The following is a 19,549-nucleotide window of genomic DNA, read 5'->3' as shown; positions in this document are numbered from 1 at the left end:
TTTGTTAGCAAGAAACCAAAAACAGATGAGCTGTCAGTTGCTGCATCTCGGCAAAGCAGCAGCATCTTTCAGCAGCCAGGTGGGAGCTCTGAGATCTATTTGTGGTGGTCTGATACCATTATTTTCCATAAACCCACTTTTCCAAGGTGTCTGAGAGGTTCTTAATTAGCTTCTGTTGCAATTGCTGCTATGACTACATTACTGAACTCGGGTACAGCTTGTTCCTAGGAATACTTGCAGAGCTGTGTGTGATGCAGACAGAGCTGACCCTTGGGCCAGACCATGCTGATCCCTGGACTCCTGTGCTGGCCAGGCACATGCTCTCTAGCCTAAAGCCAAATGAAAATCCCCATGTGCACTGCTGGCCACCCCACAGCCAGAGCCTGTGGTGTGACCTCAACTTCATGTGCATTTCTGAGTGTTGCAGTGCCTTCAGTAACTTATAGTGTCCGTGCTTCAGAGACTTTAAATGTTGCAGACAAGGGAGAGTGGAAAGGAGAATACAGCCACACATTGTCTGAAGGGGTCTCCTGTGTGTGCTCTCCCTTGCCTCTGCAAAGGGGGCATTTTGGTGTGTGGGGAGGATGGGCAAGGGAGCACAAGAGAGAAAGTGAAAGCCCAACAATGGTGAGCTCTCAGATCTCCTGAGGAATTTAAAAACATAGAGAGGGTACATACTCATTGCTCAGGAGGTACTTGTGAAAGGGCTGAATCAGAAACATTTTCAGAGAGATCAAATGGATATCCCTGTCACTTTTGTTTCTCCGTGTTAATTTCCATGGGGTTAAATCGGAGTATCTTTTTGCTTGTGATGCTGGGTTTCTTTATTGGAAAGGAATCTTCCCAATTAAAAGTTGAGTGCCATTTTCTAACAGCCTTTTCTCTAGTATCCTTCTGGGAGTGGTATGGTCTAAGAAGGTGCACAGAGATCTAAAACAGGGTGCCAGAGTTGGCAGAGTTGAGCAGATATGGGCTGCCTGACCATTGCTGTACCCAAAAAACACCAAGTAAACCACTTGATTGTATACAAGTTCTGGTCATTAGACTGAAACTGAGAGGGTGTGTAAAAACCCTTACAACATAGCACGATGTCTCTATAGTCCTAGATGTTGATTCTTTGACCTCAGAACAAAAATCTAGGAGTCAGTATGTTTTCTTAGGAACTGCTTCTCTAGGTTCCCTTATTAAAAAGAAAAATTCAGGTGCTGAATCTTAAAATCTCATTAAACTTGTACTTTTTATTTTCCCATTCACCTGGTCTCCTTTTTTTTTTTTTCTCCAAGACCTCCCACAGTCTCAGGGTATATAAATCACTATGACTCATCCAAATAATACTGAAATGGACCAACCAGAGGTTAATGTGCCTTCCTCTTCTGGTACCTTGATCTTTGTAAAGTTCTGACAAACTTGTCACTGTCTTTGAGCTGGCTACATGCATTGTCTTTTTCTAAGATGTACATGTTGAAGTTACAACAGGTTTGTACTGTTACTTGTGACTTGTTCCATTTGTTTTAGGATGTGGTGTAGACACAAATCAATGCACTGGTTTGTCTTGGGATCAGTCTTACCTGTGACATCTATCAGTGCTTGCTCGTATGTTAATGTGTACACAAATGCTGGATCTTCCCCATTGCCTATGATGTAGATGATGTGCAAACTACACAAAGTGTTTTAAAATGTGTGGTGATCACAACTTGTTGCCTGAGGGCAGGATGTCCTACAGTGAACTTTTTAAAATGTTTTTTTCCAAATATATTTAATAAGATACAACGCCTTGGGGAAAAAAAATAATCAGGACTTCCTGGTACTCGATGGCTTTTTTTTCCGATCCAGGGTTTGATGCTTGTTAACAACTCTTACAATGCCACCCATTTAACACAGCCTTTACCAGCTTGCCGTTTCTGTCATGAGCTGTGTCAGAAACAGCACTGGATCCTGAACTATCACAGAAGCTGTCAAGTGAAGTAGTAGTAGCTCTCTTCAAATGTTACAGCGCACCTTTTTAACTGTAAGGTAAAACTGTTCAAAATTATTGATGCAGCTTGCAAATGGAACAGTGGAAAATTGCAGATAGTATGTGAAACCAGACTGTCTGCACATGGGGCCCTGTTCAGAGTTACCATGTAAATTGTTTCTCCTCTCTGAAAAGAGATTTTTTAAAATTTTTTTTTAATGCAAAGACATTACATGTTTGGCTGGCTTTGTTTTCTGAATTGGCAAAGGATACCTTTGTTCTTAAACTCAAACTGACATCTACAATTTGGGCTGAGTTTCTGTCTCCTACACAGATGGCAGAGGATGGTGTGATTGATAACAAGATGTCCTTTCCCAGGTGTAAGGTTAATTTGATCATAAGAGCATGGAAACAGTAACACATCTTCACTTGCTGTGGCCTTCAATGGGCATGCATATCCATAATTAACTGAAGTACAGTACAGCATTCTGTTAATCCATGAGGCTACCTTCGTTTTTAGAATCAGCATGATTAGTCAGTGCATTGACATTAATATATGGTCAGGGAGCTCTAATGTATGTGTATTTCCTGTGCTGACTGTTACCTGTTCTCTCTGTACCCCAGTGCAGACTTAATCTGGAGTTCTGTTTCTAGTTCTTGAGGACTTCAAAGTTTCTTCAAATTCAGTAATGTCCTGTTTTTATCACAGTCACTTTTCAAAGTAGAACAGATGGGTTTAACTTTGTTTTGTAATCTTTAGCACTTTCCTCTTCTCCCAGTTCTTCCTAGTTCATCGTAAACAATCAGTTCAAAGCTGCTTGCCTTGTCTGAAAAATATCATGTCATAATAAAAAGAAAACCTGTAGCCCACTCTAGAAAGATCACTCTGCTTTTACCATAAACTTCAGTGGCTGGCTGGCTGCCTCGGAAGTGGAGACTCCACTCCGGCACAGTCTACAGAAGCTGAAATTCTCTTTTATACATATTGTACAGTGGATGTCAGCAGATCAGGTGCCCCACGTCTGCACCTGGTGTGTTTGTTGAACTGGTCAGTGGTGGGTTAGTCAACCAGAGAACCGGCATCTTTGGCTGCTGCTCGATGTCATAACTAATGATTTCATTGAGAGCAAAGCCAGGAGGGTGCATCATTGACTTTCTGCTGACTTGATCCCATTTAAAGGCTTTCTCCACAGACTTGTCTTTTGCATATTTGTTGGATTATGAAGAAAAATGTGCTATAGTAGGGCTATGAGCTAAACTCTAACCCTGTGCTCAAAAGGCAGAAGTTACTATAATGAGCTTTGGCCAGCAGTAATGCCAAAGGCTGGCTATGCTCAGAGGTGAGCTGGTAATGGAGCATTTGAGCAATGGAAGCCTTGAGGGTTTGCTCCATCATGCCTTGTGCTTATGTGACTGCAGATCAGTTGCTCTCACAGCTTGCGAAACTGCTGATCATCCCTCTTCAGATGAATGTGAAGAAGGCATGGGGAAGAACCAGCTTCCTCAGTGGTTACTCTCCCCTCATCACTCAGGATTAGCAATGCACTTGTCTCTGTTTTCCTACAACTAGTGTGCTTCACAGCTGCCACCAGTCAGCTCCACCTGCTTCCTTTGGGATCATGGAGTGAAAGGCCATTGTCTGCTGCTCCTTCCACATGCTGGTGACGATGCAGGTTGTAACAGGCCAGCTGGGATTTACAACTTCAGTTGGCTGCTCTGGGTTTCTCTCACAGTGCAGGTGTGATAGTCTCACAGTGCAGGTGTGATAGTGGCACCATTACAAAAAGGTCTGGATGAGTAACTTTTAACGGGCTCTGTTGCTCTTGTTCAAAATGCTGTGTCTCCATTCTCAGCCTCGTGACCTGGCCTCACTCCTGTCTTGCCATCCTCTTCCCCTTGGGACTTGAGCAAGTTGCCTGTACTCTCACAGTTTACTAGTTCAGGTACCAGTTCTGCAAAGCTTGGGGGCACCATACTACAGCTTGAGACTTCTACATTGGCTTAGGTGGTAGCTTGCTGAATTGGGGCCTTGCTCACGGTCTGCCTATTCATTAGTCTCAGCCCTGGATATCTCCCTGGACTGGTATCCCGCTTTCCGTCTGAAGGGCTTAGCTCCAGACTCATTCCTGCTTCATGAAGGAGTTGATTCCTGTACTGCTGGCTACTTCAATTTGGTGGCTTTTATTTTTCTCGTAGTTTATTCTGGGATTCACTGCATATGTATGAAATCCTACTGACTTTCTCAACTCTCCCGAATTCATGGTACAGGGGACCACCCTGTAAGGCATCAGAATTATCTGTCTGTTTCCAAGGCGCACAGAAACAAAGATCTTTTACACAAACAAGTTTTAGGGAGAAAAAGCAGCTGCATACACACAAGTAGAAAGGTATCTCTGGGTAGAATAGGTGAGGGAGCAGCTTACGAATTTTAAATAGAAGAACAGTAACTGAAGTTTTTTTGTTTCTTTTTTAAAAATTGCTTTAACAGGAGGTTTGTCTGTGTTCTAATGCACAGAAAGTTGCAATGTAAACTGGGTTTTTCTGTTCATCAGTGCAAAATGTGCCTCTCAACTATAATGCAAAAGTCAGTCTCTGTCTTTCTGTTTGCAATGGAAGAAGTTTAACTGAAGACTGATGTAACACGTTTCTTGCTCTTAGGTGTAATCATCCACACAACAGTCCTTGCTGGTCTTTCCTAAGTACCATACAGCACTATGCCTGTTTAAAAGCAAAACAGGGATTACATTGAGCAGTGGAACCTGCTGAACATCCCTGGTTTGAGAGAGACACTTGAGGAAAAAGTCCAGGTTCCATGTCTTTTAAATACAACTTTAAAACAATGCAGCTACTCTCTCAGATCAGCACCACTTCCTACCTTTCCCTCAATTTAGATGGGAATTCAAAAGTAAACCCAGCAATACGTGATCCAGTTGACATGCTTGCAAGTGGAACATGGGGTTCTTGAAATTTGAGGATAGAGATTTCTCTTGTGGAAGAACTCAGTGTGGGTGCAAGAGTTTGGATCTCAGATTACAGCTCTTCTGCCAGCTTGCTAAATGCAATCAAGTACTCTGGACTCTTCTGAAGACGGCTGCGGTAGAAGAGCTGTGAAGGTGTAGGCTGGAACTGATCATTTTAGGTCATCTGTGAGTTGCTTGACTACATGGACAATGTAACAGTGATTTTTATAGATTGCTTTCCATGTGTCAGTCTGAAATAACTCTTAATTTGCTGTTTGGAGGAAAACTGTTAATAAATACATTTCCAGATCAAATTAAGAGCCTAATTTTCCATCTTGCATTAACTGGGTTACTGTGTTCACATGCCAGAAAGATGTTGCTCTTTGAAAAAGCATGTTAGTGTATGTGGCAATGAGCCATGCACTTTTTAAATCCCTACATCTGTACATTCTCACCTGAGTATTGTTAACTATGCTGTAGTCTGACAAATGGATCTTTTACTACTGCCCTGTTATATAGATAATGGTAATTAACTGCAGTTTGTTTTTTCCACTACTTGAAGTTGTGTGATCTGAAAATCGGTGAACAAAAAGTATTTGTGCATCTTACTATGAGTATCTCTAAATAAAATGTATTTGTATAGTGTGTTGGCTTGGCTGATGGTTTCCCTTGTTTGATAATCATCACACTGCAACTAATTTCAGGGCAGTTTGAGAGCAAGCAGGCTTGGGTTGCTCCCTATAACAGTCCAGCCTCTGTGGTGACATGATTGATTCAAAGGAAATAAAGTGAACTGTTATTTTTCCTTCACCAGTGAGTGGATTGATATCCCAAGGGCAGGTTCTCAGCTTATTCTTGGTTTTTATAGCTTAAACATCAATTCTGTTCTTTGTAGAGCTGCCGTAACACTCCTTGCTTCCATAGGAAATGTATCTAATGGCAGAGTTGGGACTGTTGCACTCTTCAAAGCATCTCCTTCCTGTTCTCTTCTGGTACCTCATTTGTTCTGACCCAAGAGTTTCCTTTCAACCACTTTATTTTTCTAAGAAGGAAATACCTCTTAGAAGTGTTGGATGGTACAGATACCTATAGGTAGACAGGTATAGGACTAAGGGTTTCAGGAAGACCTTACATACCAAAACTGCATCTGTAGCACTCTATCTTCCACATATTTTCATTGCACAGGAGCATGAGACTTCTGCCCAGCTGTCCTATTTCCCTGCCTCCTCTTCCATGCCTAGAACTGGGAAGGTTATTTTTTGGAGAGGAGGAATGTCCTTAAGAGATCTGAGCTGTATGTTGGAGGTTAAAATCATGTGCCTAAGAGCAGCTCCTGCATCCCCGTCTTCACACTTGACCTCACCCTGAGCTGCTAAGTTTCCATGGTCAGGGACAAACTGCTGCTTTGCATGCAAGCTATAGAGACCATGTCTCCAGCTGCACCATCTCTGCTCCCTGTAGTACTGTAGTAGGCATTACTGATTCTTGATGCCGAAAGAGGAGAGTCTAAAAAGACATATGAATACTATACTGTCATCCTACTGAGGTTTATACCAAAACCGAGAGCTGAGAGATGCAGAGGAAAAAAAAAAAAGTCCCTGGCCTTGGAGATATGCAGGAGATAATGGGTTGGGAAGGGCTCTGGCAGTGAAGGTTACTAACTCCCCAGCTGCATCGGATACTCCATTTAGTGCAGCATTCAGATGGTGTGGGACCTGTCAGCAGATTTCAGCACAAAAAGGACCTCAGGAAGTACCAAGACAGTCAGCACTAAACAAGCTCCTCTTAGATGTGTGTCCAGCTTAAATCTCAGCAATAAAGGGTCCAAATCCTCCCCCAGCAGCTAATTCTAGCATTCACCTATTTTGTGCATCAACCGTCTTGCAGGTCCTCTTGCTTTCCCATTCACTGTGCAGATGAAGCAGTTTGTTCCCTTCTGTAGGGCAGCTCATCTCTTTTTTTGGGAAGAGATTTTTAACTGTTTCATGGCCACAGTCTTCACTCCTTACACCGAACAGTCCAGGTTCCCTCAGTGCTTTCTCACTGGCTGTGTTTGGCATGTGCCCGTGTGGCCATTGTCACTTCTGGCTGCAGAACCAAGATGAGATTCATTGCACTCCTTGGCCTGGAGACTCCAGCAGGTCTACACTGCTATCAACTGTGCTTTCACTGTACACTACAAACACAGTGGCAGTGCACATGATCCCTTTCAACACTCAATCTGCTGCCTGCCTCCAAATCCCAGCCCAGCTGCTGCTGGTTTGCTTGGCTGTCATCACTTCCCTTCTTGGGTGTATTTTGTTTCTGATCTTTGTGACTTGGGATCTCAGCTCTTGCCAGCTGGTGGCACTGCTAATGCAGAACAAGGAAGCCATACCAGGACAGCACTGTGGGACGTTTCATACTGGTTCTGTTAGTTCTTCCTGGGCACAGCTGTACTCATCCTGTCTGCTTCTGAATGGAGGATCAGAATAGTCTCTCCCTGTGCAAAGTACTTTCAAGGTTCATGTCATGGTTTAACCTGGCAGGCAGCTAAAACAGCCACACAGCCACAGCGGCATGGGAGAGAGAATCAAAAAGAAAAAGGTAAAGCTTGTGGATTGAGATAAAGATAGTTTAATGGGACAGAAAAGGAGGGTGATGATGATGATGATGATGATGATAATAATAATAACAACAACAATAACAACAACAACATACAAAACAAGTGATACACAGCACAATTGCTCACCAGCCAAAGCTGATGCTCAGCTAGTTCCTGAGATGCGCAGCCTCCTGGCCAACTCCCCCAGTTATAAATGGAAAATGACATCATATGGTATGGAATATCCCTTTAGTCAGTTTGGGTTAGCGGTCCTGGCTGTCTCCCTTCCCAGCTTCTTGGGCACCCCCAGCCTTCTCGTTGGTGGGGCAGTATGAGAAGCTGAAAAGTCCTTGACTGCCTGGCAATAACTAAAACGTCAGTGTGTTATCAACATTATTCTTATCCTAAATCCAAAACAGCAGTATACCTGCTGCCAAAATGAAAATTAACTCTATCCCAGCCAAAACCACGATAGTCCAGTAAATGGATTAATAAATTAAGAGACACCAGAGACATAGTGCTTGAACTGTTCTTTGGGCAAGGGGAGCCCATTTTTTCAAAGATTGAAAGTGAGCAAGTTCACAGTATATTAGAAAACAAGAACCTCTGTGTTGAGTCTCCAAACTCGCTCAATCCATCCCACCCCCTGCAAGCCTCCTCATCTGGAAGAACAAATGTCAGGATGGCTTCAGCCCCCTGCAAGGCTCAAGGGACCACGAGGTCAACATGGCATTTGGGAGCTACTGCTCCAAAGTACCGCTCTGCATGGAGAGTCTTACCTTTCCCTCTTCATTTAGGTGTACCACAAACTGGGAGAGGTAAGAGAGAAGCCACAGGCTTTAAGTGCAGAGCTGTGGTGAAAAGTTCAGTTAGACAGTTGCTTGGACTGTTTGTGCCAAAGACATAAACAGAGTGTGGGTCATGTTCCAGGGATGCTGAAGTCTCAGCAGAAAGATTTGTAGTCCCTGTAATCACTGCCTGTGTTTTTTTTCCTGTGTCGTCAAAGGTTTCCCTGTTCCAGGGGTTTCCTCTCTCCACAGACTCACTGCAGTGCCTGGTGCATGTTGAATGGTAAGCACACAGACTCATCTAAAATAAAAATTTCACAGACTCTAGACAGCTGGAAAAGATGTGACTAGATTTAAGGTTGCCTTTGGGGAGACACAGACTGGTACCGTTGCTGTAAAACTCCTCCTGACAGAGCTGCTACGTAAATATTCACCTAGGGAGCAATGCTGGCTAATTTCTCCACATATATGAGCCCTAAAAGAAGTCTTGGAGCCAAGAGGGTGAGGAACAGTTGGTCAGCACTGAGAAAAACACCTGGAAAAGCATGCTCCATTTCTTCACTTGCTGTGGTGGCAGCCTGCTTCCTGCTGCTGAGGGCTGCTGGACACCATGCAGCAGCTGGGCCACTGAGGATGCCAGTAGAGATATTAAGCTGTAACAACTTCTGATCTTGCTCTCTAATAAAACCACATCATACAGACTTTTTTCCCTTCCTGGAAAGAAATTCTAGGAGTCATTATGACGTGCCATGTGTATTTATAGGAGCATCTCTTTCCTGTTAATCGCAGAGTGCCAACCTTAGCTTTTTATCTGTACAAATAGGCTTTGACTTAAAATTATTGTCCCTGTTATCTTGGTACATACACAGTAGGGTGCTGCTATTGTACTTTGAGTGCATTTGGTTTTGGGGAAAGCTTTTAGTCCTGCGCTCTGGCCTGCTCAACTCTTTGCTTAAGAGGAAGGGAAACATCCAGAGCTTGAATGTTCTGCAGAGAGCAATAAAAGTGACTATGTTTCTTCATTGAAAGGGTGGTCAAGCACTGGAAAAGGAGGTGGTTGAGTCACCATCCCTGGAGGTATTTAAAAGACATATAGATGTGGTGCTTAGGGACATGGTTTAGTGGTAGACTTCACAGTGCTGGGTTAACAGCTGGACTTGATGATCTCAAAGGTCTTTCCCAACCTAAACGATTTTATGATTCTATGAGACTCCTGTTGGCCCATATCTCCAGCCTGTTGAGGTCCCTCTGAATGGGACCACAACCATCTGCTGTATCAGCCACTCCTCCCAGTTTTGCACCATCTGTGAACTTGATGAAGCTGCACTCTGTCCCACTGTTCAAGCCATTAATGAAGTTATTCAACAGCACTGTTCCCAGGACCTAGGGTAGACCACCAGTGACTGGCCTCCAGTGGGACTTTGTGCCACTGATCACAACCCCTTGAACCCAGCAGTTCAGCCAATTCTCAGTCTGCCTCACTGTCTGTATACCTAGTCTGTAGTTCACCAATTTGTCTATGAGGCTGTTGTAGGAAACACTGTTGAAAGCCTTGCTAAAGTCAAAGTGAACAACATCCCCTGCTGAGGGACATTAGTTACTTAATGTAATTAAGTAGGTTTTAATTATAATAAATTACTTAGGATAATAATACAGTGTCATTTGTGCTGTTTGCTTAGCTTTACTTAGCATGAGTAGCTAGATTTGCTGAAGTCTTTGGGCCGTGATAGAGGTATTTTTCTCAGTAATTTTCCTAGTAGTTTTCCTAACAGCTAGTACAGTGCTGTGTTGAGTCTTTTAGTATAGGAAAGTGTTTTGATATCACACTAATGTCTCGACAGTGGTTTTCCAAGTCTGAGACTCTTCAGTTCTCCATGTTCCACCAGCAAGGGCAGGTGCACAAGCAGTGTAAACCAGAAGATAAGGAGGCTCCAGCCGTCAGGGAAAACTGCAGAAACTGCAAGTCAACAAGATAAGAGCCTGCCTGCCTGAATGCAGAAGAAGAATCCAATTAGATGTCAGAAGACCCCAGACCAAAAATCACCATTGGACTAAAGGACATGTGGACAGCATGTGAAGGGTGCATGAGGGGGTGAGTTTATGGGTCCCAAGGGTGTAATTGCCCTGGGATTTCTTTGTTCTGGGTCCCCCTCTTTGGAGGCACCCAGCCCGGGCTGATCCTGCTGCTGCAACTTTCAATTAAATTAATTATTTTATAAAATCTGACACCTGAGACTGCTGCAGGAAACCTAGGGTTGAGCCTGAAGAAGGAAGAAGCACACCCAAGAATAAGTGTGTGTGTGCACAACACCATGAATGGTGTGCGAATGCTCAGGCAGCAGCTACTCCTTTATCTCCCTCATCTACCAAGGCAGTCATTTCATTGTAGAAGGTGATCAGGTTGGTCAGACATGACTTCCTCAGTGTAAATCCGTGCTGACTGCTCCCAATGACCTCAATCACCAATCCCAATCACCTCAATATGTTTGGAAATGGCTTTCAGTACTGTTTGCTCTATCACCTTCACAGGGCCTGAGGGGAGGCTGACCAGCCTGTAGTTCCCCAAGGTCTCTCAAGCTCACTGATTTGTTCCTGCCATTACCAGTTGCTACATCTACAAACGGTTCTTTTATAATTCAAAGCAGATGACTGACATTTAACCAGAGTTGGCAAATATCCTTGGACATGCTATTCAAAACATTGTCCTAAAATATATCAGAGAATACAAACGCCTGTAATTTATCCTAAGATGAAGTTTGGGGGAAAAAAGCAAATGGTGCAACATCCAGCTTCCACTTTACAACACTATTAGTTTATTACCAATCAATTACTGGAATGTTTACATTATTTGGAGTAAGGAAGGGTTGAGATTCCACTAGGCCTGTTAAAAATGCAGCTGATAAAGGCAGATGCTCTGTAAGCACTGCAAGAGGCACTGTGCAGCATAGTGCAAGGATGTTTAAAAGTATCTAGCAGGGCATGAGGAGGTCGATGCAGCCCAGTAACTGAATTAGCTTTGCATTTATGGGGCACTGCATCTGAGCTAATCAGCCATCCCAGAATGAACTAGCTCTGCATGTAAACAACTGGTGTCTCTGGTTGATAAATTCTCAGTTGCCTGTAGCTTAAATTAGAAAAGGAACAGATAAATTCCTCTACACTTATTCTGGTATAAGCTGGTGTAAGCTATACTAGCAAAAGGATTTTTTTACTTCCAAGAACTTTCAACCTTTCAAAGAACAATTCCTAGCAATTCTATTGGCCCCCTTGCAGATAGTTTTAAAAGCATTAACAGATGTTTATAAAAGTAGAAGTGTTCCAAAAATACCTGCTTCTTGTTCCACTAAGAAGCAGGATGCTCTCATAGTGTCACAGTGGGACAGAAGAAATAGCTGGTCGTTAGCTTATGGATTGACTAGTGTGAAGTAACATTTGACAGTCAGAAATGGTTTTCTATCACTATCCCTGAGGTGTCTACATTCAGGAATTCATAGAAGCATAGAATGGTTTGGGTCAGAAGAAACCTGTGGGTTGAAATAGACCTTTAATGATGACCCAGTCCAACTCCCCTCCCCCAAGTTCTTCAAGAGTTGGCCAGGGAAACTTCTGGCTTCATGGAGATAATTTTAATCTTTGGAAATTTTAAGAGGCTGGAAGCATGCCACTGTTTGAGCAGGGCACAGAGGGGTGACCAGATACCTGCAGACTACTTTCATTGATGTCACAGGCAAAATAATGGAAAATTGATAAGGGACTTGATTAATAGATAATTCAAGGCAAGATATACAGTTAATGCCAGGCAACAAGGTTGTGTAGAAAATAAGTGTTTAACAAAACCCTATTTAATTCTTAGAGATTGTTTGGCTGATAAAGGTAACAGTAAGCATGTCACAGAATTAAATTGGGGAGTATGACAGAACAAACTCATCACTCACCATCAGCAGAGCACACACTACAGATTAACAACTGCCAACGTCCTCCCCGAAACAGGAGTTTATAGCGAGATTCTGCAGAGTCAGTATCAGGCTCAGATGTGTTGAATTGTCTCAGCAATCTGGAAATAAGTACAAAGTCACTGCAGATAAAGCGTTTTGTGAAAAAGGTTGGAGGAATGAAAAATAATAATGGGGTTTAGGTGGTTATACAGAGCAATTTCAGATTCTGGTCACATGAAAATACATCACCTTTTTCATACAGGCAAATTACAAGATGAGAAAACTTGGACCAAGAGCAGCAGGGAGCACCTACAGAACAGGGTCTGTTTCCAGGCACACACTGACTCTAAAGGATGACCAAGCAGTCCAACATGAATTCCCAGGATGATGCCAAGACATGAGGGACTGTTGCAGTCTGTGGATGTTCGAATTTTAATGGCTTGGGCTGTATGAAGGCTAGATACAATGATATCATTACCCTTTCTGCCTTCAATGCTGTGAATCAATGAATGGCGTCTATACCAGAAGGGCTTCCTTCCACAACTGAAATGGCAACACTTTCAAGTACAATTGTTGCTGAAGCCTTGTTTCTGCATGCATATTAACACAATCTAATGCATTGGATCCCATTTCTAGACCGCATCTTTACAAGTTTCACCCCAAGTCTAAATGCAGCAGCAATCCCTGGTATGCCCAAGGGTAATATCTCTTGAGATAACCCCACTTTGCATCCAAGATTTTCAATTGTGCCAGTATAACTAGAGAGAATTCCTAATTCCCTGCAAAATCAACTCAAACCTGAAAGTCAAGCTTGGTTTCTTTGTGCGGAGCCTCTCCCTTAGTCTGAGTATGACTGGATTATGTTGTATCTCTGAGGCTACTGGAGTGTGTTTTGGAGAAAGGTAGTGTTGTGGATGCAGGTGTCATGTGTTAAGACTGTAAGAACAGTTTGCAGAGAAGAGCAGTATTTTTATTAGACCAAATGATGTAACTGGGGGAAAAAACCAGGCACAAAGAAAACACCAACTTCAGACTAAATAGTGAAAAACTGCTCTGAACTTCAGCTCAGTTGGATTAGTTGTACAATGAGACTGAAGGGCAAGGTTTGTTAGTCTGCAAAGTAGAAGAGAGTGTTAGCAAGAGGAGGGAAGATATACTGCAGCCTAAGCCTGTGAAGAATAGATGGTTTTCATTTCTTGCCTGTAACACTGAAGTAGAGCAGACTTCTGAACCAGGAACAGGGTGATATTCTTAATGCAAACGGCTTCCCCCCCACTCCCAAATGTGACTGGCAAGTAGAATGCCAGACCGCCAGAATGGTGGTTTCCAGCCTGTGGACTGCAGGCTATTTAAGAAATCTGCAGTAGGTGACTGAGAAAAGCAATCCTGAAGCAAGCTTAAATGGACTGGTGGGATCTGCACCTGCATTGGATTATTCTTTAGTAGTTGGAAAACTGAAAAGGTCGCAAATACTTGTAACAGCAGATAAAGTCCTGGCTCAGGCAGTAGGTAGACTTTGCCTGCTGGGCCCAGTCAAACCTTTGCTGTGTTTAGTGCAGGGTCTCCTCTCCAAGCCTCATGCACTGAGAGCCTGTGTCCCTCAGCCTCTCCATCGGTTTATTCCTTTAGCTCTCCTCTGGAAGCTTTAGCAGTGAAATATGCCATTTTCTTATTTATATTTACTCCATGTAGAGCAGAGAGGAGCCTATAATGCTTTTGTCCTTGTATCCTTGTTCAATTTTCTCCTATTCCAAATGCTCCTGGGCTGGATTCTGTGTGATATTCAGAGACACACTCCAGCTGGCACCACACCATCTGACTACAGCATCCCAAGAGCTCTCAGCCTTTGTTGTTTCATGATGCACATCAAATATCCATGTTGATTAGCAAAGGATTGCCAACTCTTGATGAAAGAATGCTAATAATACTGATTAAATCTGCACAGATTATGGAGCTGCCGACATATTTGTCACAAAGCTTGTGAAACTTTGTTTAGTGCTATAATTAATTCCCTCCCCTCAACAGTAATAAAACAAAGTATCAACAGCTGCCTCAAGAAAATCAACACTACCTGTGCACTGTTTCATCTGAATTTCAATTTAGCTCTAAAGGACCATCTTATCTTATTGGGAAAAGATGGGAATATGGAGGTCTTGCTGCTCCTGAGCAGTAGGAACTGTTGTAGCTCCTGCCCATCTATGTAATAAATATCAAGGTCAGTCCAGGACACAGGCCGCTTAAATCTGTCTGCCTAAGCAGAGAAAGCAGAAGCATGAACACTGATTAATTTCAGATATTGCTTAGGGTAAGATGAGATCTGATGCCCTCTCTACTTACACAGAGTACAGGGTCAAGGGACAGAGGATGAGCAAACAGCAATAAAAGAAACAAGACCACAGGAAAGGTCAAAAAACATAGGACGTATCACTGGAAGTACCAACGGCTGAACAGTCTGTTATTTGGTGCCCCCATCACCTTCACCAACCCTTACTGCTCAGCAGAACACTGAGCAGGGACCAATTTCCACACAGGCTAAGTGAGCCCTGCCTTAAGATGCCAGGTCTTACAAGGAAGGGATGCCAGAAGGGTACAACCGCTCCATTTGGGCAACCAGAGCTGCTATACAGAATGGGAAAAATGTACAGCAGGAAAAAGCCTAAAGGGAAAAAGTTGGTTGTTTTTTTTTTTCTGGCTCACAACCTGAAACTCCTCTTCTTGGAGAGTCAAGCAACCTTCCTTTCTAGCCATCTGTCCTGTCACCATTCAGTTTAGGTTGCCAGAAGCTGCACCAAGCGCTGACATCCCTCTGCTGCGTCACTCCTTTGCCATTCTCCATTAGTCCCTAGCATAGTCTCCTTGCCCTTTTCCTCCTGTAGTGCAGCTATCCTTTGTCTTGGGATTCCTCCATGTCAACGGGGTGCCCTCCCTGTGTTCAGCCTGTCAAAAGTGTTTGACACCTAAAAGAAATTAATGTAGGCATAGAATTGGTCCCAATTTCCTGACCGCTCAGGCATTGGTCTCAGCAACTGTGGAGAATGGGAAGGAGCCTTTTGATTCTTTAGTCATTCAGATTGTTTGGGATATCAAATAGGTCTGGGATGAATCCCCCAGAATAGTAACTACGGAAGCAACAAGAGACCTCTGGAAAGCTCAGAGCTTACATTGGCTCAGCTTAAACATTGTCTGGGACTGAGGCAGCAAATGGTAACCTGGCAATCTAAACAGGCTTTAATCTGTGACATAAACCATTCTTAATCGGTTCTGCCAAAACCCTATGTGGCAGAAAGTAACAGCCACCTTAAAATAAGAAGCAAAACCTAAAAAAAAAAAAAAAAAAAACCCACCTCCTGGTTCGAACCACTCTTTCAGCCAGCAAGAGAGGAACTGAGCCACGACTCTGACCGCTCACACTACTTCTAAACCCACCCGGCCAGGGCCTAGGCTACGTCCGGGGTCGCTGGGCCTCTGCCTTCCCGCGGCCTGACAGAGCGCTGAGGCAGCGCCGCCTGCCCGGCAGAAGCCCTTCCCGGTCGGGCGCCGGCGGCACGTCAACCCTCCACGGAGCGACCCCAGGAACAGCCGCGGCCTTCCCCCGGGGCCTCCCGCGGCTGAAGCACCCCGGGGGCAAGGAGGCCCCACGGCCCCTCAGGGAGACGCTCCCCGCGTCACCTGCCCCGGGCACAGCCGTCAGCGAGACCAACCATTCCCTTCCGCCGCGCGCCCGGTGGGGGGGGGGGGGGGGGGGGGGGGAGAGAATGGGGGGTAGGGGGCGGAGCCCCGGTCACGTGAAGGAGAAGAGGCCGGCTTCCCCCGCCCTGTTCACGTGCTGCCGGGGTAGGCGGAAGGGCCGGTGGATGGGCGCGCGCTGGCGGTGTGTGAGGGGCGAGGCATGCGGGAGGGGGGGACGGTATGCGAGCGTTCGGCGTCACGTCACGTGGCGGGGGGGAGCGGCCTCGCGCGCGCGTGGAAAAGAAGGAGGAGGAGGGGGACTGAGCGAGACAGTGAGGTGCGGGCGGTCACGTGACGGTGGTGGGCGCCGCTGCTGCTTTGTGAGCGCATTGGGCAGGTACTGCGCGGGGGGGGGCTGGGGTCGGGGTCGTGCGCGCCCGCAGGGTGGGTGGGTGCGGGGTGCGGCCCACTCCGCGCGCGTGGCGGGAGTGGTGGGCCCGCGCGCCTGGGGGAGGCCCGGCGCCCCTCCCCCGCCCAACGGTCCGCGGGCGGCCGTTGCTCCCTTAGTGGCCTGAGGCCCCTGGACGGGCCCGTCGTCCTCCGCCGTCGGGGCAAGGGACGACGGGCCCGTCCCAGGGCTGGTTTCTGGTCCTGGTGGTAGCTTTTGTCCGGCGGCGGGTGTCTGCCAGGGCCGTCTCTCCAGGCCTGCCGCCCCTTCCCAGTCGCGGAGGGGTTGGGGGGGTGGTGGCGTGTAAGGGGAGGCGGCTCTGCCCTACTTTTCCTGGCGGCCGCCCAGGCGAAGCTTCGCCCTGCCCTAGATTGCCGCCCCCCGCCCCCCACCAGGGGCGCGGGTAGGGGCCGCTGAGTAGGCCGCAGTTGCGGGCAAGCTCCTGCCTTGCTCCTGCCCGGGCTCGTGTGGGGAGGGGGAGCCGGCCCGACCCGCGGTAGGTGCCGGGAGAGGTGGGATAGCTTTCTACTCTCGGGTGCCGGGAGAGGTGGGTTAGCTTTCTGCTGTCTTCGTTCCGGGGAGGAGGTCCTGTACTCCATCCTCCTTGTTTCTTATTTCCTTACAGCCGGGGGTGTCTCTCCTGACAGGTTTGTGCTTCTCTTACCTCTGTGGGCTGGAGGGTGTGAGGAAAAGGGGGTGCAGCTGGACCCTTCAGAGGAGATGCAGGGCTGGTGGAGGGGGGTGTGCCTTTGGGCCCATTCCTAATCTTGAGTTGTGCTAAAGCAGGGCTGGCAGCACGGGAGGGGAACAAGTGGGTGAATAACTATCGATTTGTGCCTTGTGTAGGGCTTTACTTCCATGTTGTCTTTCCCCATCTCCTTCTCGGGTGCTCCCTTGCTGGTGGGGGTTCGGGCAGCCGTGTCATGGTCACAGCTACAGAATTCACTGACAATAACATCTCGGCAGCAACAGTAGGTTACTTGAGGACATGGCAACGAATGAACCATTCTGTCTGTTAACCTCTACATAGTCCTTCCTCATCCCTGATTGTGTGTGCTTGCTGAGAACTGGAAGTCAGGGCAGACCTTTGCTATTGGGCTGGCTTCTATTGCATTTAAAAACAAAAAAGAAAGCTCTTCTGTATTTCCTGCTGTAATTTTCTTCAGCAACAACAGCAAAGTGAACTGGTAGAAACCCTTCTGCAAGAAACTGGCTGTAGAAAGGGACCTGATGCACCTTCAAGTCTGATGGCAAGGATCTGAACTCTGTGATGTGAAATAGATTTAAAAATATTTGCTGAAATGTCTGCAGTGCTGTTGAATGCCACCTAGGAGCCACTCAGAGTGAACCTGGTTTGAAGCTTCTGTCTTATAGGTGTGTTGACATCAGGGAGCGTGGATGTGCAGAGCCCTCTTGATTCTGTTCAAAGGAACAGACAGTCTTGTGGAACAGAAACTTCGGGTTTGGTGTGGAGCTATGTAAGGGAGGCTCACAAGGGCCAGCCTGTTTCATCTCTAGCTACCAAGCAGCAATCAGTCCCTAGACATCTCAATTTGAGTAAATGCTGAACACTTAGAATACAGCAGCAGACCAAGGCAGTAGCCTCTGGGGCAGTGGTGGCTGGTGAAATGGAGGGGCTGTCCTGGCGTGAGAGCAGCTGTTTTGTTCAAGGAGAGAAATTGGAGCTGGATGTGCCTGAAGGGAGGGGGAGGATGTGCAGGCCTGGAGGAGCAGCGTTTGCCATTGAAACGGAGCCCTTCACAACAAACTGCAGCGAATCAGCCTTCTGAGGCTTTGCTTTTTTAATATTCACCAGGCTCTTTTAGCAATTCCCTTGGTTATATCATGTTCTCTAGTGGAATCTGGGTTCGGATTCCTACCTGACTGACTCAGTGTTTATACCTGGGCCCAATCTCTGTGGTAGTTTGACCTAACTTGCTTAAAGAATTTATTTTTAACCTTACATTAGATTACTTGAAAACAAGCAAGGCTAAATCACTTCACAGGGTTAATGATGTTTTGAGGCTCCTGGAGTGTTACATGGAGAAACTGGATTAACTGGTGTAAACCAATTTTGATGCATAGTCTGGAAAATGAGGCAGCTTTTGTGTTTATAGCCTCAACAATCTTGGTAACTTAAAGGAGGGAGGAGTGGGAATTGGGCAAGCTCTATTCTGCTTTGTTCTAGTTGCAGTTTTTATCAGTGAATTGATTAAAAAAAGTGTTTATAGTAATAAAAACAAAGGCATGAAAATTCAGAAATTTAGGCCATTTCACTGGTGGTGTTTTGGCCAGTCCTCAAAAAAGCTCCTGGTGCCATGACTTGCAAAAGAATTTGACCATTCAAGGGGACTTTGGAGTTACAGACATGCCACTAAAATCAAAGAAAGCTAAGGGAAAACCCACCAAAAAAATCTTGTCTGTTACCAGAAGTTATTATTTTAAAATAAATTTTTTTTTAGTTCTTCCTATTTTTAAGCTACCTTTTTAGAACTCAGAAGCAGATTTTGCTATGTTTTCTGTTTCTTCCATGGACTTTATTTTATGTGATGCTTTCTTCATAGAATGCCATTTTTTGTTATGTTTTATATTTGTTGTTGGTGTTGCTCTGGTGATACTGATCATAGCAGAATAGCGTGCTGATTGATAGTGCTTGAGAAATGTACATATCGTAGGCTCTTAATACTGTGTTAATAATTAGTGTTGATAGTATTACTATTAATAGTAATATTTACTTGCAATTTCAGTAATGTTTTAGTACTGGTACTTGGAATAGGTTCTTCATGGAAGAATAAGAGTACAACTTTATACCTTTTATTAATCTTTAGTTATCTTTCTCTCTTATTTGGTTAAAGCACGTGAGCAGGCCTCTGAAGACTTGTGTTCTGTGCACAGGTTTGCAACAGTCTCGTATGACCTTGGTAAAAGAGAAGCCAAGTGAGTTGTCCCCTTTATAAGATAACAGATTAAAGAAACTCAAGTGTTGTATTTGTATACTTCAGAAGTATTGACTGGAAGGTGCTAAAGGAAACAGAAGTAATACCTACTTGGTGGTGGTGTTCTGCTGGAGCTTTTTGAGGAATTTTGTTTTAGGTTTTTTTTTTCTGATGCACTTGTAGCCCATTGCATCTTCTTTGCTTTTCAGAGAAGACCTAGTTTGGTCTTGTACTGTTTTTCATATACCTTCCCTAAACAGCTTATGTTCATTGAA

General features: G+C 45.1%; 1 protein-coding gene and 1 long non-coding RNA gene across 6 annotated transcripts in view; one reads left to right on the top strand and one right to left on the bottom strand.

The window, feature by feature from the left end:
- LOC129199974 (uncharacterized) overlaps positions 1-15,945 on the bottom strand; it is a 39,926-nt gene extending 23,981 nt beyond the window's left edge. The window contains exons 1-2 of the long non-coding RNA XR_008574780.1: positions 15,566-15,945; positions 12,222-12,340 (exon numbers count right to left, since the gene is read on the bottom strand). This is a non-coding gene — a long non-coding RNA (uncharacterized LOC129199974). The remainder of the gene's footprint in view (positions 1-12,221; positions 12,341-15,565) is intronic.
- A 99-nt stretch (positions 15,946-16,044) lies between these two features.
- Positions 16,045-19,549, top strand: part of UBAP2 (ubiquitin associated protein 2) — a 127,968-nt gene continuing 124,463 nt past the window's right edge. For 2 of the 5 annotated variants that reach the window (XM_054811185.1, XM_054811184.1), the window contains exon 1: positions 16,049-16,092. The gene's annotated coding sequence lies outside the window, so the exon portion shown is untranslated. Of the gene's footprint in view, positions 16,093-16,162; positions 16,288-19,549 lie in introns of those variants that run through there. The other 3 variants (XM_054811182.1, XM_054811183.1, XM_054811186.1) reach the window with 3 other exon arrangements.

Source organism: Grus americana, chromosome Z, assembly GCF_028858705.1.
Source record: "Grus americana isolate bGruAme1 chromosome Z, bGruAme1.mat, whole genome shotgun sequence".
NCBI lineage: Eukaryota > Metazoa > Chordata > Aves > Gruiformes > Gruidae > Grus > Grus americana.
The sequence above is the reverse complement of the archived record's forward strand: the minus strand, read 5'-3'. Positions and strand labels throughout refer to the sequence as shown.